The following is a 26981-nucleotide window of genomic DNA, read 5'->3' as shown; positions in this document are numbered from 1 at the left end:
GAATTCGATCCTTTTCTGCGGTTCAGTGGCAGCCAGTCCAGCTAATTGGAATGTTTGGCCAGAATATCTGGAACAGCCCTTGCGGATTGACAGTATGTACAATCTTGTTCATCGGCCAACAGAAATGAATTATCCGTCGATACTAATCGAACAGAAGACTCTCCCCCAAAAAAAAGAAGTAACGATAAATTTCATTCGATAGTTTCTGCAAGAAAACTCGACCAAATTCTTATTTCAAAATACGATATTTGTTAGAATTCCGGATAGCGCAGATAACATCGATTCCTTTCAATCTTGGAAACTTCATTCGAGTGAGAAAACTTTTGTTCTACTCTCTACCGACTTCAGTAACTTCCTAAATCGATTTGAAAATTTTTCACGCAGGAACTTTGCCATGTAAATTCGACGACTATTCTTCGTATCCGTGCCGATCTTTAGAGCATATAGAAGGTCGGCTTTCCCTTTATATTATATTTACCTCTTCGGGACGCGCGATCGACGTAATGGAAATATTCGGCCTAAATATCTGGCGCAGGATTTCGGCTGGATAGACGAAATGTCGAGAAGTAAAACGCGGATACCTTGTGGCTGGCATCAGCGCAAGCAGGCGCGGCGCAGGGGTACAAACGTGAAAGAGGAGGCTAGGTTCTACGTAGAGTGGATCGATCCGGCTGCCAGGTCAACCCTCACCGCGGCTCACTCTGCCTGTAGCCGCCCGCCGCGAGGTATTTTGCGTTTATATCGCGACGTTATTACTTATGCCGCAGCGGCCACTGTAAATTGGTAGGAATCAGACAGATCTAGCTAACAGCTAGGCCCTTGATTCGCCCGAAAGAAAAAGACAACTGGAAACAGATATTCACTCGCCGACGCGATGGCCAGAATTTCGAACAGTAGCTACCTAAAGAGGAGGAATAGTGCGTTCGCGCATAATCGTCAGAGATGGTAGAATCTCTGTGGCATAGCAAATAGACCGGGATTGGTTACGATTAATTCATGCTACTTTCGACTCCGTCAGTATGAGCACACATCGATCCTACCTGGAATATTGGCTCCATGAAGAGAACGTCGCTTATGACGCTTCAATCGCAAAGCTCGGATGGAACCGATGGTTCGATGGATTTTGCTATTAAAGGATTCTCATACGGAATTAATAATCGAAAATGGCTATTAGACGCTAATGACATTTCGATAATTGTATGCAAAGATCGAAGCGAAGAATTAATATATGAAGATTTAATGCACGAACTCCGTATGAAAATATTCTGAGAGAAAGAGCGCGTTGTTAAGGGATCGTTAAATTCTGGATGACTACTCGTTCAATGGTAGCGAACAAACTGATTCTCCTTCCTCGACTTCCTCCTTCCCTCTCTCACCCCCCTCTCTCTCTCTCTCTCTCTCTCTCTCTCTGTGGATGACAATCCGTTTCAATGCGCGCGTATTTTATTAATCCAATCCGATAAATAACTACCATTTAATGGACGCTTCGCCACTGCCGAGCACAATAATAATGAAAATGTTTGAAATTTTAAACTATTCCCTCGGTTAACAATATTATCTATTTGAAGTTCATTTCGACGTGAAATGTTTCAACCGTTACTTGTATGTTTGATGAAAATAAAGAAAACCACGAAAAACCGAGCGAAAAGGCGAGAAAAATGTATAATCGTAGCGATAAGTGTTCGATTAAATTTGATCGGATCTACGCTGAATTGGCGTAGTCCAAGGTTACAATGGCAATTCGTTGACCCAACGACTACAGTCTACAGTCAGCGGAATCAGCTCATGGAATATAAGTATCCGGCACAAAAATATCGGGAGCGCAGCAGTACGTGGGATATCTACATCGGTATCGGATTATTCGACGTTTTCATTAGCCATTGACATCTACTACGTAAAATATCGATTTGCAGTCTGCAGATACGTTGCTTTCTCTGGCCGACGCGTTAATATTAATTTTCGAGCTTTTACATTCCCCTCGCCATTCGGTACACTCGTAACATAGATTAATTGAGAAAGCCTGTTACCGAGAAGCGAGACAGTGGTTATTAATGGCATAACAAAATATCGAACGCGTACAGGCCCACCTTTGAAACTCTACGATTTTAAAGCGCGATAAGTTTTGCCCAGGCGCAAAGGAACAATGCACCTTGATGATTAATGACTTCCGTTTTTCGAGAATTCAAATTTCTGCAAAGGGATTAATTTTTATTGTCCAATTTATCGTGGCAAGAAAAATTGATTCGATATACACGGAGAACGCGAGCTACGCTAAGATTTAAAACACTCTGCGGATCGTCAGATTCTTTGCATGTTTCGAAGTCGATGATATGATAGGAAAAAGGTCTTTATTCATTTCTCAAACTGGATATTAGCGGAGCTAATATTGTTTCATGAAAATGTAATTTAACGTTGCAACATCAAAATATCTGCATTTCCCAGATTACATCTCCAACGCCAACTGATAATATCTAAATATTTTTGCTGTCAGATTATGAATAATGTTATACATTATCTGAAATCTCGGAAACGGTATTTTTATACACAGTGATAATACCTTGATGCGTATCTTCCGCTGTTGTTAATGCATACGTATAAATCCTACTGAGTTGTAACTCTGGTATAAAAACTTTTAATGCACGTCGTTTCCATATTGTTCCATGATACGAGTTATTAAAAATTATTTTGCCAAAAGAAAAAAAAATGAAGAAAAAACATGGATAATCTTGTTTATACCAAAGATTGTAGCAAATTACGGCAACGAAATTTCATCTCCAAATTGTTATCGCTAACGAGTTAATAATTTACGAAATAATTTCCTCCGCAACGTTAAGTAAATCCACTGTACACAGGTTGCCAAGGTTATACACCGTTATCGCCTTTCTAATTAATAGCATACAATTTGAGCAGAAATATAAAAGCTCCCAGCTCCTTTCTGCGCACGAATAAGTCTGCCACTGCCGTAAAAAATGATTCTTGTTGTTCGCTACACCGAAAGCGTTTATTTCTGCGCGCCACTAAATCTAAGCTCCCGGAAGAAAGGAAGGAGTGTAATGACGGCGTAGTTCGTAGAAACAATTCCGGCTTTTCTTTTTCTACCAGCTGGATAAGCTGAACCCTCCAGCCACTTATCAGGAAGGAATTGCTCCGTGGAAATCTTATTCTACATTTCCGATTGCATCACCAGCAAAAAACGAAAGTCGATCCGTTACAGCTTATTCGCAACGCTGCTAAGACTCGTGAGACTATTCTCTGATAGATTACTAAACGATGCGAACATACGATCGAATAAAGTTGTCGTATAAAAAACACGCAACACGGTATTAAATCTAAACAATTGAATTATTAATTTACTATCTTCGCTCAATAATATTACGACACTTACGAGATATAATATACCGTATGTAGACTGTTGATTTGAAGCGAGAAAGAGACAATAAGGAAACGCTTCTGGGAACGAGTTGGAGAAACTGTTAAAAACGACAGCTCGTCGAGTTAAATGGGATTAGAGGTTTATACATAGTGAGGTCAGCGTACGACTGAAGTGTTTCAACAAGGCATTGTGAATACACACTACACACCAACCGTACACATGTCGCACGCAAGATTGTTTGTGTTATACAAGTACGCCTTATACTCCGTTCAGATGCTCACGACACGTCTGCTGATTGATTCTCTGAAGTGATTTCGTACTATCGGCATGCATTATCATACAGAAGGCAATAGGGAGCAATATCTCGAATGGGTACGCTTGATTCATGGACATGCAATATTGTTCACAATCGCATTGCCGCGACGCTCGTCGACATATCGGAGGCGGACGTTCAATCAGAAGCGTGAACACCGCAGCTGAATACCGGAATTCGATTTTACCTCTTTTTAAATCATAAGAATTTTTATAAATCACATAAAAAAAATTTTATTACGCAGAATGTTTAAAGGCTTTTAAATTGGTATTAAAGAATGTTTATTAGATTCATATCTGTTTGAATGTAATTGAAGAAAATTATTCCACTTATATGTAATTATCGAAGTTGGAAAAAATGTATTTACACATGTAAATATATTCGTATAAACAGTAATAAAGCTCCGTTCAAATTTAAAATACTCAATGAACAAATAAATAAATATTATAACGAGTACATACTTCACTTCTACTTACATACTGTTGTATCTTTAAATTCTTCATAAATGCATAAACATTCACAATCTATTAATTAATTATTGCAAGATTATACAAACGATATCGAAACCAAATATTTCCGTACAATACTTATATCATCATATATTATGACTAATATCATCGTTCAAACAAGAGATATGAATATGTATAATCAATATCCCTGTGTTCGACTACAAAAGAACTAGAAGAAGGGATAAAGATATGAAGAGAATTTAAAAGTAGAGATGTCTTGACAATGTATAGGTACGTATATTAGTCTGAATTCCTATATGAAGTGAGTTTTACTCATATCTGATATTTCTTCATTTTTAATATGTCAAAACATCCGTTACAGAAGCTGCCCTAAGGATACATTTTTGAAAGGAATCCTCTTATACGCTCCGTTCGTTCCTCTACAGAGCCGCTGAATGTTCGCGTCGACGTTTGACATTCGTCGCGCCAGACGAACCGAATCAGACCTCGGGGTCTACCGTGAATCGTAAAACGCGTGCAAGAAGTCGTACGTGCGGCGTAGTCTCTCATATACGAAGTTACAGTCATGGAAACGGAGTAGTAGAGAAGCGATGCGGTAACTCAAATTCATTCGAAACGACGAAAACACAACAAGGGAAAAAGGAGGAACCGAAAAAACACGATGAAAAACTACGGTCAGTCGTAAACTTGTATAGTACAGCTCGATGTTGCAAAAGATAAAAATAGGAAGAAGAAAAATAGTCGATATGTATGTGTAGACGTTGCAAACACAGCATCCGAATTTTGAAATCCAATGAATTGTAGAATTTTATGGCAAAAAGCAGCAGAAATTATGATCAAACTGATAGATGTATAAAGTGATCCTCATGAAGCGACCAATACGGATATTTACAAAGTTTTAAGATATATGAGAAAAGTATACATGTACAAAATTGTTGTTTTGCAGAGATACGTCGCATGACGTATAAAAACTATTTGCTTTTTAAGGTTATGTGTATCGTAAAATCAAACCTTTCTTTCATCAATTTTTTAATTTATATATACACCTCGCACGTAGGTTATATTGTATATTGTTATTTTCGTAACATGTCCGTAACGCTGTACATCTTCAAACTTATTTAATTATGTTTAAATTATGATATATACACGTTCGAACAGTAATTCAGATACAATACATATCATGTCTTTTAAAGAAATAAAAATTAATTTTCTATTGTCCTAACCTATCAAGATCGATGCAACTGTATAAAAGATCTGGCACAATATTGTAATCTGGTGTCTACGCTCTCCATCTATACCATATCGATCAATTTTCATATTCATATCAATATCTCTCTAATGGCGTCACTTTACAAGAATCACTATATATACAACCTATACATATGTAGCTTATATACATCAATTACAATAATCAAATATATCACTATATATTCTCGAATATCGTCGAAAACATCATTGAGCATGAAAAAGCAATGTCTTTATAAATATTGTTTGTACTCACAGAAATAAACTGTACCCCTGTCAACACTTTGATGTTTGATTAGTTCCTATCTCGAAGAGTTTGAAGGAAGGTATCACGACACTATTACAAAGGTTAAACAATTCGATTAGCACTTCACGATCGGATAAATCGAGTCACGTGAAATGAAAATGCGAAAGACGAACAACTTTACTGAACTTCGAAGATACTCCTTTCGTATTTACTAGTCGCGTGTGCGGGCCCACGGCAGACGGTATATACGGGTGCAAGTTTAGTTTACGGTGTCTCCACGGGTCACGGTGGCGCTGTACCGTCAGCGCGATCCTCAGTTCGTCACGGGGTCGCGAGGGGTACGCATTGCCTTCGTCGATTGGCCGTACCCACGTTCGTTCGTCATAACGCGCGAAAACTGTACTCGCACGCTTAACCTCTAACATTACGAAGGACGAAATTTCGTCGATCGTGAATCGTTCGCAGTTTTCTGTTAGTGATTTCTGTGCGGTGTCATGTCGCGAAGTTTCATGTTACGCGCGTGATACTTTATTTCCTTACGACGCAACGAAGCAGACAGTGCACCAAGGAAAAAGGAAGAGGAAATCAACGATTCAGCGTATCCTGCGACACGAAAACGCAAGGCACGCCGGCTATTTTTGCTGTCAAAAAACGTGAGTGTTATCTCTTACTTCCTATTTTCATTCACTTTCTTCGCTTTCGATTCTTCGAAATTGTTTCGAACGTGCGCGTGGAACACGTCCCGTAAAGGAAGGATAGTTCCAATCGTTACTGACAGTTCGACAGACTTCGATTCTGACGCGTGGTTTAGAATTCTTGATCGCGCGCGAGGCGACGTGTTTCCTTTACCTTCCTGCCAATATTCTTAGACCGATAAAGTTGAACTTCCGTTTGAATAGCGCGCGTGAGTACATGTGTGTCGTTTCATGTATATTAGGACGTGTAACGTATTCGTATGCGGTGACATACTCGGCATAGATATACACGGTGCACTCTCTGTATACTCCATTTGACAATCGTATACGTTCTATGCATCTCGGTGCTTTGTAAATCCTTTATCGTCAAAATTATTAGTATTTCATATATGAAATATATTTATACTGTGAATTTATAAGAAAGCACGAACCTTTCTAGTCCGAATGCATATTACGTATTAAAAATGTAAAATTTTTAAGAAAATGTGACGATTTAGAAGGCAGTAAGAACGAGAAATTTATAATCATAATTCAGGCGACAGCAGTGCAGTTCGCAATCACATAGGTTACAAAAATGGCGCTATTATTTGAAAAGTATATCTTTTTCGTATAACTGCTTATCGAACAATTCTTTTTAATGCAACGATGCAAATAGCATGTTGCATAAAATATTACCTAGACTGAATAACGTATATGAAAGCAGAATATTCTTTTTTATTTCATTTTTTAAATTACGTATTAATAAAAATGAAACGTGTTCTGTATGTTAAACACAACGAATTCGTTTTATAATAATGAGACGAAAAATCATTACGTAAGCTCTATGCGGTAATTTTCGAGTAATTCAGAATTATGACGAAACAGTAATTATTTAAATAGAGGAAATAGGGGAGGTTCAATTAGTACGGAAAATCCAACTCTGCTATTCTATTCAGGGGTATTTTCCCCGAAATAATTTTTCCTCTATTCGATGATAAAAAAAGTGTAGAGCATTCAAATTTTTTGAACCAGAAACTGAAGGCAGGAGATGTAAAAATACTTTCTTCAAACATATTCCATAAATAAATGATACAAATTTCATTTTTCATTCATAAAACAAATCATTGATTTTGTAGCTGTTTGGATAAAAATACAAAAATAAAAATATCGTAAAAATAATGCCAGAAAAGTGATGTAAAAACAAATCTATACATCGCTAACTATACACAGAAGCGCGGAGAAAACCATACAAACCAGAAAAAAACCAACACACGTTTCGCTTATTTAAGAAACTCCTAGCTTTCCCCGCTCGCTTACGCATACAATTCTAAACAAGAAGAATTACGAAGAAAAGTTCGAGTCTCCGTTTTCTCTTATCTTTCACCGTTTACCAACTGTTTCGTACACTTATCTCGCTGCGCGTCGCAACCAAGAGACAAGGTAACGTCCGTACACTATTCTCAACTCGCATCTATAGGTATAACGAGGACGTCCCCGTTCACGCATATAGCTAGCTGATATTAATCGTTTCGAAACGTAACTGTCATAAGGCCACGTGGAAACTGCACCACTGGTTGCTTCCTCGCGATAAGCGATTCTCTTTGCGTAATGCAGTAGCGTATACCATGCACGTCATTCTACTTATAAACTACTTCATGTCAACGACTCCTTCGAAGGTTCTTACGATCGCGATCCATTCACGTGTTGGTTTAGAACCTCTCTTGGTGTACTTTCTTCCTGCACTAGGTTAGACACGCATCAACTGGACGTGGCAATCTTCCTGAGATAATACCACGCGTGTTCCGTGGAACGACAGTTTTGCACAATCAACCAGTTACAAGCGTTTTGCACCGATAATAAAGCGACCACTGCATAAATAATTAATCGCGCGTAATCGGCGTATTTACGTCCATATTGCCGTCGGTCCGGCGAAAATTGCTTCTCTTTGTCGTGGAAACGTGAATTGCAAGCTGAATGATGCGTTTTCAAATCGCCCGGCGCGTATATTCTTGCCTCGGTTATTCGTATACGTGTGCATAGAAGAAACAATTTCGCAACGTAATGTTATTTCTTTCAGAGTAATTTCTTTCGCTTAATGCGTGGATTTAAAAAGGTTTTTCTTTACTGCCCGATCTGCGTGCTTTTCACTCGCTCGCGCTGTTTAAAGAAACTTTCGGTAGACATCGAAGGGTATAATTCTTCTTCGTCACCACAGCCACGTTTTCCAACAACAAAGAACAGAGCTGAAGTTAAATTATGCTTCCTCTGAATATAGATCGGCCTGAACAGAGCATATAAATGTAGTGTAGGAACATCAATCAACGGCCATATGAGCCATTATATTACTTCGGACTGATAACAAATAGCGTTTCTTCCGCGATAATTTCTCTTCCTGTTCGTTCTCGCGTCTTTGGTTCCTTCGCTTCCTTTTTTCGACCGTCTCTCATTTTCCTAGCATTCAAACGCTCATCTGCACAACAGTGGCCCGAACAGGTGCCTATTTTCTTACGCTCTCTCGTCCCGGGCACACGTACCGTTTATTTACTGTCTTTCTTGCCTCTTCTGTCCATTTCTCTCTTTCTTCCCCTCCCACTCTTTCTCGATGATCAGCCAAAACCATAGGAACACACGTATTACCCGCTGCTAGAGCAATGCTCGTGACTTGCTTGTTTATTGATTAACCATTAACGAAATTAATGGTAGCTCCAGGCTGCAACACAATGCCGCTATAAAGCTTATGAAGGTGAATTAGATACGGGACACTTGCGCGAGTTGCACTTATTCATGCATCATGTGAATAGTCGTTGTGACGCAACGATTGTTCATTTAACTCGTGATTTTCATCGATTAATTAAAACAAAGTAATATAGAGCCTGGGTTAATGATGCGTGTTATACACAGTTATTATAGATATAAATATACCGAAAAGCTATTTTTATATATAGGTATTATAATAGTGATAATATCGTGTAAAAACAAGTAAATAAATTTTTTGTTACGATCTGATAAAAAGCTATTTTCATTAAAAAAATGTACCGTTATACGGTGAATTTATTAATATCCAGTTGCTAATAAACATAAAAAGGAAGAAGCTACTTTTTAAGAGATGTATTTCAGGCCACATATTTCATATTTAATAAGAATCGAATCCTCCAAAAGAATGATAGGTAAAATTTTTGCTACAACCGGATGAATGAGACGATACCTTTAAATGGGTTGTAAAATGATTAAACTTCCCGAATTTCATTTGTAAATGAAGGGCATCGCGGATGTAGTGCCGTGTTCATTTTATAATGGCAAGAATGTCAAACAAGCAGGATGACAGTGCTCGGCCGAGAAGAAAGCTACACTTGACTATTTTATGTGCCGTACTCCTCTTCGCTCGGAGCCACGGAACCCTCTTGCATGCGCTAGTTCAGTTTCAAACTTTAATTAAAAAGGTGGAGTCGCAATAAGCTACCACCGGCCCCGCGTCCACCCTTCTCTTTTTCCCTTTTCACCCCCACCCTTTTTCCCTGCTTTCCTCTTTTCTCGTTCGTTGTCGCCGAAACTGCAGGGCCCCAGAGAAGTAGAGCTATTTTAATTTCATTTACCAGAAATAAACAGAACAATCAAATTAACGTAGGCGAGTGAATATGCACGTCCGGCTCCTGCCTTTGATGTATTCCCGAAGTGCGTATTTTCGGAGCAACCGCTATCCCCTTTCTTTCTCTTCCCTTCTCTCTCTCTTTCTTCTCCGATATTCTATTCGGGTCTCTTTCTCTCACGCGCGCACAGTTGCAACCGTTGCTTTCATCGGGGTATATTGTAACGCGTGAAAGGATAAAACCACAAGCAGGAATCCGTGAGCGACGATTTGGTATTCACTTTGTGCGTTTGTGAATTAATTAACGGATTTTACCGATGCAGAACGAAGAACGAACGCACGAAACGATCACCCAGGGGATAGAATTGCACAATGTTCACGCCGGTATAGAACTGTTACGAATTCGAATATCGACTTTCGTCTCGTTGCTTTTCGCCAGGAAACGCTCGGATTTTCCGAGTTTCCTAGCTTCGAATTCATAACCCGCGTCCATGGAGAACAATTGGAATCGATGTTTCCTAGCAGAACGATGATTTAAAACGTAGAGAAACAGGCGCGCTGCTAGATACGTGTTTTTTGCGACATATCTCTTTCTGTCTCTGTCTCTTTGTCTTTCTCTTTCTCTTCGTCTCTCTTTCTCGTTTCCTGCTCGTGAAGTGATGCACGAATCTCTATGACTCAATATATTCGAGGAACTACGCAGCTGGATTTACGGCCACGATAATAGTTAATAAGCTTTCATTAAGGATTCGGGGAAAATTGCTCGCATATCTCGTGAAATATTCGCGAACGTTCAATTACGTGCGTTCGCGATAATAAATTTTCAACGCACGGTTGCTGGGCGCACCGTTTGAATAGAACCCGTTACAAGGCAGAAATTAAATGAAAATTAGCAACCCGTTTTCAACGTTACCTAATTAAAAGCGTAATTATTTAGGAATTACCCGGGCCGTTCGCGGAACAAACAAACGCGCGAGCCGCATCAAAATTTCTCTGTCGATTCGGGAACGAGCCTCGTTGGCCTGTGCTTTCGCGTTTCAACGCTGCCTCGTTTTCGACACCACCACCACCGCTACCGGTTTCGATCGAACAACCACTCTTGGGCCTTTGGCCTTTCGACAACGGATCCTACGCTTTTCACGCAACGAAACACTCTATCCGGGGAGGAATATTTACCGAGACGTTTATTAGGGGCTGTTCCACCATCCCCGGCAGAGGAAGCAGAGACGAGCGTCTCTTTCCGCGTCGGAGCAATTATAAGGTCGTCCGATGTAACGAACGATGACACCGGGTCATACTCGGGCGCAATTTACTACGGCACTTTAACCAGGCCTCGTAACATGCAGCATCGTGGCACACCGAAACCTTAATTTCGCCCGAACAAAATATTTATCGAGGCCCCTAGGAGTAATTGCGTGCAAGACATCGTCACGTTGAAACAGCTCAGAGGCGCATAATGAATAATCGGTCTGTTCGCCGAGTGATCACGCGCGTGAGATTACAGTCACATTTTGTGCACGGTACTGTCAGCATCGCGTGCGATTAACACGTCGATTTCAGCCGCCAGGGGACTCGGCTTTCTCGTAAACATTTTTATAGGGATTTCGCGATAAACGAGGCTATATCGGCCGCAGGCATCTCACTAGCCGCCTCGGTTATTATCGCCCGAGTAATTCTTACTTTACTCGTCCCTACCATTAATACATCAAACTTCTTCGTTTCGTTTCTCTCGTACCTGGCGAAATCATTGTCGTTCCATACGTGCAACGAAAAGAGTCCATTATCCAGAGTAGATTGCTCCAAATAATTAGAAGCGTGCTTGTTTAGTAAAGTGCTCGGTGTTTTAACTACTCCGACCTGTTACGGAGAAAAAATATTACTACTACCTACGTGGCGTTATTTATTCTTCCGTTTAGAGATCGCAGAAACAGCTCAAATCCTTTAGGTATCGTAACCATGTTACATAGGTACGTTTCGAACCTATACTTCGCCAAACTGGCATCGAGGTTGTTTAATTTAGGAACCTGTTCTCTCAGCACCTGTTCGACTACGAGACCGCTGGTCGTTGGACGCAGTAACAGTTGTTTAGGTCAGTCCCGTCTTCGTTAGACAGTTTGTATCTCGGCGTCTTTCCAAATAGTCTCGCGACCGTTTACCCATCACGCCTGTTACACTGCTATTTCGAGTTGTCGTTCAGCGCGAGAACGTAGAAGCGCGTCAGGCTTGTACCGCTCGGACGGTAAAGCGATCCGGTTCCACCAATAGAATCTGCGGACCACCTAAAATCCGTAATGGCAACGGTGTTACATAAAACCTGGTGCCGTCTGCGTGCTCGTTCAGGAATCTTATGCTTTTAGACCGCGAATCGATCTTTCACCGAGGCTGGCATGCAGCATCGATGAAACAGCCTGCGAGATGCTCTGCCATTGAATTTCTTTCCTCATCTAGCACACGCGTCATATCTTTCACGCCTGATATATTTCCTAAAGGGCGATACATCATTTGTCTTAGAAGGCGAAATACGCTCTCGCGCCGATACCATGTTCCAGCTCGCGCCACCCAGGGAATGCTTTATATTTATCGGGACTAATACCATTTCCATGCCATAAACTACTCACCGCGACCGCTTTTCCGTTACCAAGCTGCCTACGTTATCTCAGGCTGTACGAAAGTGGATATGCGTCAAGGTAACGAGAACGTTTACTGCGATGCGTGGCGCGCGTTATGTATGCGCCTGTATTAACCCATTATGAAAGCGTTCGTTTACCGCGCGTACCCCTATCGACATTACGTTACGAGGGCGGTGTTTAAAAGAGCCTCGTAGAATATTTTTAAAAATGTATCGTTGAATATGTATTCACTGGAGGGCATCGAATCCTCTCCGCTGAAGCACCATGTTCAACGAAATTGCTGTTTTCTAGTGGTTAAAGCGGCTTAGTTTATCCGCGCGATAAAACTGTTTTTTTTTTTCTTTTTTCTATAGCGGAAATATTTTTGGACGGTATCTACAATTTTATTGTTATTATCTTGAGGCAACGGTGCGTTAAATTTCTGATACAATTATCAAATTATGGGATTGGGTATTATTGTATAATATTTAATCATAAGTAGTACCTTGTCTTATGTTCCTTTATACTTAGTTGTAAGTCTCTCGAAGTGTTAAATCAAAGATCAACTTTCTCGATCGAAGATACATATCAGGACGTTAAGCTTAACGTCTTATCTCCGAGAAGCCTGTTGTCATCAATTGCAGCCTTCCCGTTAACGACGTTGACGAAACGGTAAGCGAACTGTTTCGTAACGGTGGTTGTTCGTAACTAGGAACGCAAACATGCCAAGTTCGATCCGACAAGACTGAGAGAGCTAGCCACGTCGTTGGCGCGCGTACAACACACATCTCCCTGTGAGATAATGCATTATGAGAGTGCAGGTTCAGCGCGCACCGCACGGAAAGCCTTTCGGAAGGTGCAACTAGGTGCAAACTTCCGAAAGGCGATAACTCGTTCTAACCCAAATAGCCCAGTTGCAGTAGGGAGTAGGGACTGCGGGCCGATCGTGGCCCCGTTTGTCTACGTTTGTCCTCGTTTGTCGTGCGAACTGTGTGCGTTGTGTACGTGTTCTTTGCACCAGAGCACACTCAAGGGCAAACAGGAAGTCTACCGGTTTGCACCACTATCTGTCCGCGGTAGTGTGGCGCAAACATTTGTTCAGGACACGGGGCGAAACCGGGACGAGACGCGTACGGCAGCGATGCGATATCAGTAATAAGATAACGACTGTCTGGTGAACCGAGTCCGCCTTTCCTGCTGCTGCTGTTCCTGTTGCTGTCCTCTCGCCTTCTTCAACGTCGTATTTCTTGTAGCAAAGAAAGATCTCCGCCTCTTCGTCCGCCTATTTCACGCTGGAGAACGTCTAGCCTACGCGAACGCGCGTTTGCCGCAACCTCACGCGCCGATACACGCTCGTTTGTTCAAACTTCCTTACCGAGGGTCCTCGAGCAAAGTTTCCAGTTTAACTGTCCGCCGTTCTGTCTCTCTTCCTTTCCCTCACCATTTTGTATCGATCGAGTATCGAGCGAATTTTTGTCAAACCAGCATGGAACCACAAAATGCTTGCTCATGCAGAAATTGTCGGAAATCGACATCGTGAAATGCTAACGTCTCACAGAGTACATTCCGCTCCGTAATGTCGTCGCTGCGAAAACTTGAAAGCGAAAATCATAACGGGGAACTATCGCGCGGCAAATATTGATCAATCGTGATAGAAACTCGACGGTTGATTGAATTAAAGTTGGTGTGTCGAAGCGTCGTTCATTCGACACGATTATTTCAGTCCTCTCCCGATATTGAATACCTGATCCCCGACGATTACTCCTGTCTCCTCTGCGAGAGCCGTCGCTGGAATTGAAATCTTTCAAATGCCTCGGGTACACCGGCGTTCTTACCGGTTCGTAATGGCGTCCGCTCCATACGAAAGTCCCTACATGGATATCTGGATGCACAAGAAGAATATTTCGTAGTATTCTTGGTCCGGTCGATCTCTCCGCGTTTGGGATCCCTCGGCCGCGGCGCTGTCGCACAAAAGAAGAAAAGAAACGCATGCGTGTATGTATGCGCAGGGATACGAGAACACACTCTGCCAGATACGTATGATGAGCCTCTCACAGTCACGCGTGATCCGTCTATATTAAGGGAAAAGAAGAGGAAAAAGAGAAGAAAAAAGAAAAGGAACGAAACAATGATCTCTTCCAGAATTTTTGTAACGGACCGCAGTTACGAACTTGCCTAACCCTCTGGGATCGGTGTCCGTATCCCTGCGCCAATGAGCCAAGCGCGCGCGTGTGTGCACGATTTTACATTTATACTGCTGCAACCCCCGAACAAGGAACAACGTATGCTACAGCAATGGGCGAAGATTGGCATTGGGTGTTTGCGAGGCCGGCGTCGCGGCCACCCAACCCCATTTCCGTACGGTGTGAGAGTCGAGCATGTGGCAATAAACAATTTGTTACGTGGAGGGTCGAGGCCAGGCGGCATACGCTCTCGCACGTTGTATCCATCTTCTTCTGGCGTACGCACGGTGTTGCTCCGCACAACGCCGACGTAACAATCAATAGCAACGCGTCACGTTTTCCGCAATACCTTCGGTCACGTCGATCGTTAACCTCTCGATTATCGTTGCGGTGAGCGCGGCAATCGACAACGATCCAACCCGTCGCGAATGTCGTTCATTATCTATGCGCTTTGTTCCATCGATAGCGATTCGCGATGTCTAGCGCCGATAGCACCGAGTAGATACGCCGATCATCTTTTATATCGACTTTCGTGTCGACATTTTTCAAATAGTATCTTACAAAAAGACGAATTTCTTTACTTCCAAAAATTGTTACCGGCAGAGAAGCTCGTTTAATAGGGTATTGTAAGTAGCCTTTTATAAGATAATGAGAATATAATGGAGCTCGTAATATCGTAAGTTAATTTTGTTCTATCGCATAAAGTTCCGACTTGTTAACCCTGTTACAGAGAATTCCTTTGGTGTATTCCATATATTCCTATCGTTCGTTACCACTAATGAGATTACGCCTGTCATGCGTCAATCCTGGAAAATATAAGCTCTCCCCACGGCACTTTCTTTTATTCCGCACCACCCGATCGAGTAGAAGAAATATATCGGCAACGTTTGCCCCCAAATCAATGCACAAACGAGCGCGTGAACGCACTGTGCGTTTTGCACAGAAACGCAAGAACATCGGCGAAAAATCTACTTGACTTTCGTTTGCGCGAAGACGAGGAAGCGCTGGAAAAGGGACGGAAATTCCTTCTTTTTTTCTCCTTGTTCGACTCCCCTCCTTCTCTCATGAACGCCAGCCGGCGGCGTTATACGAACGCAGACGATAAGGGAGAGGCGCAAAATAAAATGAGATCGCATTATGTGCACTCGTGAAAAGGAGCCGGAGGGGCCGAGGTCGCTCGCGCATGGATCATATAGCTGCCAATGCAGATTCGTACAAAAGTGTTTTGTATCACAGATACACGCACGCACACGACCGTGTCTCAGCATTTGCGTCTTCCTTTTTACGCGAAAACGTGATACACGCGGACTCTCTGCGTCTGTCGTCGTGACTGATTTCACAGAGAGTAGAGGAACCACCGAACGCGCGTCGACGCGTTTATAAGACGGCGTTTTGTGAAATCGAGGATTTGCTCGAGCAAAGATGGGTGGATCAGTCGAGCTCTCTTCATTAGAACGATATTCATTGACACGTAACATCGCGGCTCTTCTCTACGCACGATTCGTTCGTATTTTTTGCCCCTCGCTAACCCTCCTCTGTTTCTGTCGTTTTTTACCTTCCTCTCTTTTCCTGCGTTTTTCGTTTTGCAAAGTCACGCTCGGCGGGTGACGGTGTTCACCGTAGCAAAAATGTACGTGTTTACGATTCGCGCGAACGATCGCGCGATTCCCTTCCCTCGTCTTTTCATCCGTTAAACCTTTCCGTTTCCACGCGTTTGTATCGCGCTTCACGAAACTCCTGACTGACGTGGCTGTCGGGGCGTCGTGATGAAAACCGCGCGGTAACGGAACTCCATTAATCACGTGGCTTTCGTCGCCTAATGAAAGGGCAAAATATGGCAGGAGTCGAAAACGACGAGATAGAACGCCGCTGTGGCTACTGAAGTTGCCATTGCACTTCTAACGCGCGCGTGTGTCGCTGCCTCCTGTTAAACGATTTAAGTCGAGATTTTCAACGTCGTCGTGGAAAATACGCGGACGGTGTGATCACGTTCCGTGTTTCGATAGCTTGTTTTCGCTCGGGAAACGAAAAGGATATTACAGAAACGAGAAATACCGATCCGCTTAAAGAGAGATTGTACTTCGTGTCTTCTATCGTCGCTGTAAAGCTTTATATTTATTACATTTTTCTATCCGTTGCTTGTGTTTATTCGCCATGAAGACCCTTCTGTTCGTTTATCGCAGGTTCCTTTGGCCGGGGATTCTATTGTAAGCTTGAATTCGAATTTCTCTTGTTAAGCAGAAGACGCGAGCAAGAAATCGATAAAAGATCGCGTTGTCTCGAGACTCCCCGCGGCAACTTCTACCGATTTCTTGTCACACAGCATGTAACTTCTCAAAGCCGATAATGCGATAATGGTTGTAGAAAAATTACGTCAGCTCCGTATATACTTCTCTTCGTACCTACGTTTTACCGACGAAAATTTCAGCAGCATTTATTATTGTAACGGTATTTCTTCCTATAACTCGAGACTCTGCTGTAAAAAAAGAAAGTTACTCTCCCGGCTATGTAGCGTTAGACAAGAAAAGATACATCGTGTATATACGTATATATATATATAGGAAGAGTGTTCTATTAAAAAACTTAGAGCGAACTATTCTAATAAAATGCAGCTTGCACATCGAACGAAATATATACGCGTATACCTGCACTCCCTTTGGCGGTTATACATTCAATCTAGGAGATTACAAGTTTCGAAACGAAGTTCACCAATGAAAAAAGTGAAACGAGAAAAATTGGATTACCCCGGCAGGCAACCGACGAGAAAGTATCTCTCCTCGTGAATCTCGAGACGAGGTGGTTGCGGTCAGGTTTCTAGCGTTGTTCGCAACGACAATGAAAGCGCAACGATAATAGCTTATTATTACATCGTATACCTGTCGGGGATACGCACAACCCGTTCACATTGTGAGCTCATTAATAACACTGTACGATTCAAGATAACGCCACGAAAACGGACACGTGGTTTACGAACGCGTTTAGCAAATGCCTTCTCCGTGTACCGTGGATCGTAGTCACGCATGAACGAGAAACACTTGTCGCTCGAAATCAGTTAATTCATCGGCTAACACGGGCAAAAGATCGAACCGTGCAACACGGGAAACCACGAGTTTCCGCTAAATTATCTCGTTTTCATTCGTAGTTAATATTACGCGGAATATTTTAATGGCGAATATCGGCAACGGTACTAAAAACCGATGATTATTCATATTCCATTCATACAGTGCCACGTGTCGATTTAAGCTCTTAAAAATCCAATTTGCTCGACGAATATCTCAGACCTACGGCATAAATGAATTAAAAATCACGGTCACGCGAGGATCGCGTATGAATTTCACCGAGCGAGACCGAAACTCGCAGAATTGCCCTTCGTATACATAAAACGCGCGTGTTGCTCGTGTGCATATGCACATTGCAGCTGATGACGCGTGACACGTGCGCGTCGTCGTTGGGAATCAATTAGCCCGACATGCACCGCTGCCCCTGGGATACGTGTAACACCTTCCCTGCCGAGCGAACGAACACTTTTCGACGTTCGACATCAGCCGATACACACCCGTGCGTGACTATACAGAGTGATCCTCAAAAATTCGACTACATTTATTAAATTTAATTTATTATGTACGAAATTTAATTTTTGAAACTTCATACATAGAAAAGGTAAACATACATATCTATGCGTATAAAGAGGATGTTTGTGGAGTTCATGAAATCTTTCTCGAAATTCAATTATTAAATTTGCAAATGTTGTCGGTTAAATCGCTAGCGAATATAGACAAGTTTCTACGATATACCACATCTACCTACGAATTTCACATTATTGGCATCTTACTCTTTGGTGCTTGACAGTCAATATTGACACGTCGTAAATCTAAGGTAGGAAATGCACAGCGAGTGGTCCAGATAGAATTACAACCCTTGGGTATAATTTCCGGCCGAACTTCACGTAGCAAATCGAATCGTTTCGAACAATGCATCCACTCGGCAATTACAGATGATTAGATTTTGAATTTGTATATTTTGCAATCCGTCGGTGATTGAAGGTAAAAAATTGCTCCGATGGAAACTGTCTGGTAGATCCACTGAAACGTCGGTTGATAGCGATATGAAACGGACGCAAACCAAATTCGGAATGATGCACGTGAAAATCTTCACCGTTGATCCGCGCGTTTTTGATGGACGAAATAACTGAAGCCTGATGTCCAGCTACTATCTAGCACCGGGTTTACGCGCATCTGCACGTGTAATCCCTGAAGGGTTTATAGGCCACCATCGTAGCATATATGTACATAAAGTTACATACCTCTAGAGCGATCAACTACGGTGGGTGTAGGGGAGTGCATGGAGGTTTCTGCAACACCCTCGCGCAGCTCGACTCGTTAATTAAAACTTGCCATGCTCGACTCAGTAAACACGACTACGCCAGGTCATGTCAAATTTTGCTGATCATTTTCGGCATGTAAACTGGAACAGGTTTCGATAACAACGTATCGTTCATATTTTCTCTATACATTATTCCGCTAATAAACGAACTTGTAAACGAGGTTTGGTACTTTAAAAAGTAGAAAATCGAAAATGATTGGAATGCCGAGGGATGGCGAACGTGCGTGTCGCCACAATAGGGGATAGATAGTGGATGTTCGATGATGAAATGGGAATGTACGGCGCTTAGCATACCGACATGATTTTTAGCCTATCATCTAGATTGCACTAGATTGCGGTCGCCCGTTATCCGTTTATGCACCGCAACGAAGTGATATGTGGCAGGAACAGGGGTCAATATTATCCAATACCAAAATCGATCCATAATTATTAAGCAAACACAATGGAAATGGGCTCCAAAGCATGCCTGGACAAATATGATTACATCGTTGATGTGAACATTCCGATCAATATAAACTGTGCGGTGGTATTCTCTATCCAATTACGCTTATGGGGTTTTGTCTGTAGGTCCGTGGAAATCAATCCTCGCTGACCGTGCATTGATGGTATCGCCTAATTAGTTTGATTATTCCGCGACTTCCTGGACTCGTCAACTGCGAACAAAGAGCGTGTTATGTGCTGTTTTCGGAAATGAATAGCTCGCTTTAAATACCCCTCGCGTATTAACAACTATGTTATATAATATACTTTTTGCGCAACATTTTCCACGTCCGTTCGCTCGCTCGTTCGTTCGGTTTTATTTATCAAAATGTATCGGGCAGCCATGAAAGAAAATTATCGAGCTGAAAAACATCCTCGCTGTAATTTCACGGTACGTATAGCAAAACGAGGGAAAGAGAAGAGAAATAAACGAATCCAAATAACATCGTGCCTCCGTGTGCAATCCAGAAATAATATGAAAGTCAAGTACCTAGATACGTCGGTAATTCCATTTGATTTTATTGCACTTCCGGCAGTTGGCGCGGTCAAAGAATGGGCAAGAATGTGTGCGTGTCAGCATACGCGATAATCGTGATGCGCGAACGTGTCTGCCGCGTGATGATGGAAGATTCGAACGCGCGATAGATGACGACATAGTCACGAGGCTGATTTGAAGCGTTTTCGGATGAATGTAGTGCCATTCATCGTATGCCTAATTAACACAACCTCGAGGTGTTCTGACCCCGGCATTGTGCGGGCCATGGGTGCGCGCGTAGCGTTCCTTTGCGAACCGCGAGCGGTGAGAATTTAATTAACCTGTTCTGCATTTGATAACCAGCAAAAACTTCCGGTTGGTGTCTTTTGTGAAGTGGTCGTAATTAATATTCCACGACAGAGGCAAAGAGCAGAAGAAGCCGGGGTGGTTGCAAGGAACAGGGTCGGGACGCGGAGCTGCGAGAGAATTTCAGTCGGCATCTCTCGCGAGCGAAGCACGCGACGCTGCCTCTTAAAGGCGGAGCCAGAAGAATTTTCGGATGACGAATTCGTTGCTTTCGCAGCATTCGCACCGAACCATAACGTTGTTCGGAAAGTGTTTAATCGGACGTGCAAATCCATCTATCCGGAACAGTTACGAGTATTTCGCTGCGTGCCGCTTTCACTTTCACTTTTGATTATTGGATTTGAAATAAGTTCGAGTCTAGAGTCTCTTTGACACGGAACGTCTGCAAATTTAAATGGTCTTGAAAAGATCCATTTAGTATGAAACAGAAACAGGCTCGTTCCAGCCGGATCTTTAAGAATTCACGATTAAAAATTAATCGAGAAGCGACGAACTTATTGATTTAGGCAAAGTTAAATCTTCCTCCGTGTTTAAACTATTTTTATTCGACTATAAACTATTATAACTATTATATATAACTATTAAGGTTTCCACGCCAAATTTTATTTCATTTCATCGTTAGATCTTTCATAACTAAATTCCATTACAAAAACTAAATAAAATCATAAACCAATTAAGCTGATAATTTCATTATTTTTTATTTGCTTTCAAAAGTACACGATATGTAGAAAAAGCACTACTTTCTCTGTTCCTCGATCTACGAATGTATACGTATCCATTGACGTAGTAAAGTATTTTTCGCTTGGCGTGTACATTCTCAATAACACCCCCGGATTGAATGGATGTAACGCAAAGTTCGAGCGAGCGGAAGAAAAGTAATCGCAGGTTGGTCGGTGTAGCCGTGAAATCCGAGACTCGAGAGCAACCCCGTCGAAAGTGAAATACGTACACAGTCACGTTACGTCTCGACGCCGAATCCCATTCATGTAGTAGACCCGTACGTGAAACGGTGTGTCTGCGTGACCGAAGTAAGAAAATGGAGAGGAAAAAGTGGCAGGGACAAGGGCGGGGAGAAATCGTATACGCGGGCAAAACACGGCAAAGCAATTTCTGTACAACCGCGTTTTCTCGTTCCCGCGAAAGGAATCTTTGCAGCGAGACGCGGGGGAATTTACATGCGTGTGTGCGTCACGTCTGTGAAAAAGGATGAACTCTCCATGAATCGGTTCGGAGCGCACGATTCCTGAGGGTTCTGCCTTATTGCGAATTATTCCACAGCCTCGTATAGCTTATCGACGCTCTCCGTGAAACTTGACGAGCTCGTGTACACCGACAGACCGCTATCGATTTCGCTGTCGTTAATGATAATTAAGGCCTGGCACGATGAGATTTCGCTAATGGAAGATAATATACCGTCCATGGTATCGTATTATTACTCGATTTTCCGTGTGAAAGATACTCGTTTAACCGAAAATTTTACCACGTAACCATTGCAATCATTTACTTACACGTTAACGATTCCTCCTACATCTCCTCTTTCTACACGTTTTTGAGACACGTTGCGTTCTTATTTAGAAGCCACATTGATCAACTGTATTTTCCATAAACTTTCATTTTCGTTAATCGAACGAACGATCCAAGTTCTACTTTTCGCCAAACAAATTAATCGTTTACATCGACAAAGTTACTTGTAATGGAGAAATGGCACAAATAATCGTAAACTTCAAAGCAAATTTTAATGAATAATATCTGTAACGACATTACCTTTCGACTCTTTTAATTCACGAAAGTAATCAGTATGTCTGCTAAGTACATCGCGATAGAGCTAGGAAATATAACAAATTGAATTATCGAAAGGAGAAATACTTGGAAAGAAGCAAACTGAAAATTCCTCATATAGAACACGAGAGGGTTTAAAGCGTACTTTATGAACGTTATATACCAGAGAGTGTACATAAACATTTTATCCATGGTTTACCGATGGTGAGGAATAGTACACGGCGAAAGAGACGAACTCATTATCGATTTCTCTGAATCGTCCTTCGTACATTTGCCATTTATCGTTGAGCGATTGGCGCCAACCGACTTTCCGCATCCGGTTATCGGTTTTATTAATTGCCTAGTAATCAAGAACTCTCCGAACGATTGTAATGTAATCAGCGAGTCGTCCGGGTATAATCGTTTGAAGAACGCGCGACTGCCTCGGTTACTCGCCCGCTTATCGATACTCTCTCATTAATGACCATCGATATAAATTAAGAACGAGAGTTAAGGTTAGCCGCGTTTTAATTCCGCACTTTTATCGTGGGTATCAATTTTCGTCTATTATTCGTTCGAAAAATTATTTACATTCAGAGCATACAAGAATGGTAAAGCGTATTGAGCACTAAATCGACGAGACTTAATGGAAGTTCGTGTAACAAAGTCAAAATAGAAGGTACAAAAGGAATAATACCGGTGGAACGAAAAATAGAGAGAAGGATGTGTTTGTTCGGTTTTATTTATACCAGACTGCTTTTATTTATCCCGCGACCGATATCCATCGTGAATCGATCAAACACTCGATGACGTACAACCGACAAGACAGAGAATACCGCGTATAGCGTGGAGCGACAAATATTCGAAAAAAAATAGCTAACAAACTTTCATCATTCTTTCGGTAACCGACGTAACGTGATGGATTGAGAAAGATCTTTCATTATAGATTTTCAATTTATTTTTCGATACAGATAGCGCGCTTCATTCATCTTGCGCGCTAAGTGATCGCGACACGTATCCATCGAGGCCCGATGTGCATTTAGATAACGCAATTTAATGAGTAATTTGTCGACTATGAATCTCTAACCGACGATTATAGCCAACTATTACGAATTATGTCAGATCGCGCTGCTATAAAACGAGAAATACGTGTACGTGTACGAGTAGAAAGAGAAAAATATAATACGCACGATCAGTGACGTTGCTCCGCGACGAGGCCTGCATGCATATGTATCTCTCACGCGTGCAACAGGAGAAGTTTCTCGGTAAGGCCAACGAACGACTCGCTACATATTTATTTCTCGTAGTCTCGTCATTTGAGTGGAAAGAAGATATCCGAGAATATCAGGGGTGGGGGAATCGCTGGAAAAAGTATTTTTCTGGCATCACTGACCCTGGACAATGGGAGAGGAATTTGTAACTAGAGTCGAGAAGAACGAGTCACCCTCGGCAGCGACTTCGTTTAGACAGACTCGGTCTTAAATGAGATTCAACGAGGCAGCCTTATCTCCGGCGTCGGTCTATTGCGAGATTGCTGATTGCTCCCTTCGTTCCTTTAATTTACGATGAATCGCGCGTTGCACTCGTAATAAGGCTGGACGCGATGTCTCGTGCTGAATGGTCGTAAGCTTACATTCGAGTAACGAGCTGGTGTCATAATCTCGCTGCGTGTGCTACCGTCACGCGAGTTACGATGGACCGTGCAACCTCCACCGGCACGATTACACGCAGAGAGGAAGGCCTGGCATAAATAAGAAATGCCGGCGCGGCCAGTGAGTTATTATCATTTCTTAATTAACTTTAGAGGTTCCTATTAACTTCTTTCCGCCGACGGCTGTACTGTCGCGAAACATTTATTAACCGGCCGCCTGAATGGAGGTAGTAAAACACGCGTTTGATAGAATCCCCTTGTAGAATTTTACTCAGTCAATGAGATGTCCCCTCTTGAAGAAGATCGGGAAGTGGTAAGAGTTAATAGAGAAATCCTTGTATGTAAATAACCACAGCGATCTTAAGGGGATCGTGATTTTAAGATTCAGACAGTGAAGGGAAATAGGTACGTGGAAATGTCGATGATTTAAGCTCTTTGACTTTCGTCGAGTATAAGAATAGATAGTATAGAAAACAACCGTGAAACACGAACAAGTCGTGCGACGTAATGACAGTGGGTGTCGCTGGATGTCCATTTACATAACGAGATTATTTCATTTTCCCCACGAATGGAGCCGTAACCCCACATGTAAATCGGAGACACGTGAAAGGCGTACGATCACGGGTGTTTGAATGCGAGGATCTTTGATCGCGATTGTTAGACTCCCTTGTGCGACAATAGCGCGTACAAAGCGCGCATCATGATTGAAAAATTCAATGACCGGCATAATCCGTCATCTGCGCCAGTGCGTTGGAGATATAGCAGAAAGGTTACGCTAGTAGGTGCGTTACGGTAGAACGGACAATCGGTTTTTCTGGTAAACGACAAAAGAACTGCGCCATGTATTCTCTTAGAGGACGTTGCTCTAACTATGTTTCGTCGGGAAATTAAAAAATAGTAACGAATTACTTGCTTTTGTTCCTTTTGAAGTGACATTGTCTGTAACACAAGCGAACCGTACCGACATCAAAGCGTCGACCAGTTGAACAAGCGAACGACCCAGCGTTATTCGACTAATTTCTAACGTTGAGCCAGAACTCATCGCGACGATGGATCATTAATTCATAGCGTATTCAACAATAGGCTTCCGTTGTCCTGTTAACCGGTTTATTTGGTCGAGTGCGATGTCAAAAGTTATTCGAAAGTAGGCTAACTGGCCGGAGGGTCCGGCGGAGGGTCTGTAATCGCGTGTAAGCTCCCATTTTCATTCCCGTCCGTGCGGATTTTCTGTGAAGAGGGTGGACGCGCGCCTCTGAAAAGGATTTATATATCGTGATACAAGGGATACAAGGGGTACGACGAGTCATGGATAACAGAAAGCAGAACAGAACGAAGGCAGAGAGCAGACACAAGTGGAAGGAAGGGAGGAAGGGAATGAGCACAGAGAGAGAGAGAGAGAGAGAGAGAGAACGAAAACGAGAGAAAAGGAAAGATGGAAGCAGAACTATGGTAACATCAAATTCAAGTACCGCCCTTTTGTTCAACTTGCTAAATTATTAATGGGTGCCACGTAGTAAGAGCCACGCGAGCTACGTTCGTTCTATGTTCGTGCAGCTTCTGCATATCCAGCGACGTGAAAGGAGTCGGACATCGGGCGTGACATAAATATGTAACGTAACGCGTCGCTATGAAAAATGCACTGGAGATTATAAGCAAACGGATACCCAGCCAAGAGAACGGAAAATCCTGTTGCTCGGTGGATAACAATTTTCGATCCGCATCTTCGATATTACTTCGTTAAGTTTCGTTTTATTCTGCGTAACGACGTTTCCTGGTCGCTTAGAACGTCTCTGGAGAAGAGAAAGAACCGATCGATCGGTTTTTTGGCCGAGATCGAAGCACGGATTCTTTGATCCTCGGTCAGACGGTTTGTCTACAACTCGAACTATCTAGGTCGATACATTCTTTCGCTCTAAACCTGGCGATAGTTCAAGACCATTCTTCTTCGCGAAGCTTGCCTCGTGACTTCAAATACCTCGCAGCCGAGATTCACCTTTTTTATTCAAAGAACGTATCTCAGAAGTATTTAAATTCTTAAACGACCAGAGATAAATCAAACGATAGGCCTCCCCTTGCAAGATTCGCGGCATATTTCACAGGCATAGAGTATATCCGATGCTAGAGTACTCGATTTTGGACCGGATGACTGGCTCGTGCGCGCACCTTCTTTTTTTTCCATCCCAGCTTTCCCGGGGGTAATCGCGTAACCCGATATATCGACGATATTTTCGGTGGATCTAATATTAATTCCGTCATAAATCAGAGCGGATGCCTCAGTGAAAGGGCTCGCTCAGATTTATTGGTTGGCAGGTAGGACGATATGACGAAATAACTCGATAAAGGTCTGGCACGAGACTGAAAGGGGAGGTTCTCCCTTTCTTTCTTTTTTCCTTCCGTCATTCGACGAGCTCGTGCTTTCCTTCTTCAATCGCTGTTGTTTCTCCCGATTCCTCTTCGTCACCGTTTCTACCTTACCCTTTTCTGTCGCAGCGAGTCGTGGTTGCATCGCGTTCGAAGCTCGGATCACGGGGATGAAGCGCAGCGTGCAACACAATGCACCACGGCAGATGTGCCCTACTCAATGGAACCGCGCATAGCCTGGTTTCCCTCTCCTCGAGTACTCGCACGTTCCCTCCCTCTTCAACGACTCTTCTCGACCCCCTTTTTCACTCTGGTTTGGTTCACCGATGCCCTGACACCGTCTCTTTTTCACGCTCGTTATGAAAATCCAACTTCCACCCTGTCTATCTTTTCTCTTCCTCCCTCTTTTTCGTTTTTCCTACAAGCTATCCATATTCTCTCACTGTGCGCGCACGCCTGCATGAATTAGCATACTCTCGATATCACTGGCTCGGACATAATCGCTGCGAGACGACAGCAATTTCGAATATGAGCGGCAAATCGGCGGTATTCGCTTGATTACGCTCCTTTTTCCCAGGATCGGTTCTCCGAGCTTCGAACGATACGCGCCTGGTCTCATTAACTCCGTTCAATTTGCTCAAACAGACGGAGAAACCGAACCGCTCGTGTAGTCACTTTCAATCGTGACCGAGTAATTTTTTACAGTTCGACCTTCGTAATTGCGCATTCGATTGTAACTAGTTAATTCGCGAATATGAAGTGGCTCGTTCCGCTGCTACGAATAAGTAATTAGCGAGAAAGTTTCTA

The 26981-nt window shown here is 42.6% G+C and overlaps 2 protein-coding genes across 3 annotated transcripts in view; one reads left to right on the top strand and one right to left on the bottom strand.

Moving 5' to 3' along the window:
- The window catches only part of LOC126918436 (magnesium-dependent phosphatase 1-like), a 210474-nt gene that overhangs the window by 41879 nt on the left and 141614 nt on the right, over positions 1-26981 (bottom strand). The window lies entirely within an intron of this gene.
- LOC126918366 (discoidin domain-containing receptor 2-like) overlaps positions 6038-26981 on the top strand; it is a 159281-nt gene continuing 138337 nt past the window's right edge. Inside the window, exon 1 of one of the 2 annotated variants that reach the window (XM_050726212.1) lies at positions 6038-6301. The gene's annotated coding sequence lies outside the window, so the exon portion shown is untranslated. Of the gene's footprint in view, positions 6302-23788; positions 23935-26981 lie in introns of those variants that run through there. The other variant, XM_050726203.1, reaches the window with a different exon arrangement.

The sequence above is a fragment of the Bombus affinis genome, chromosome 1 (genome assembly GCF_024516045.1).
Source record: "Bombus affinis isolate iyBomAffi1 chromosome 1, iyBomAffi1.2, whole genome shotgun sequence".
NCBI lineage: Eukaryota > Metazoa > Arthropoda > Insecta > Hymenoptera > Apidae > Bombus > Bombus affinis.
This window is presented reverse-complemented; position numbering and strand designations above follow the sequence as displayed.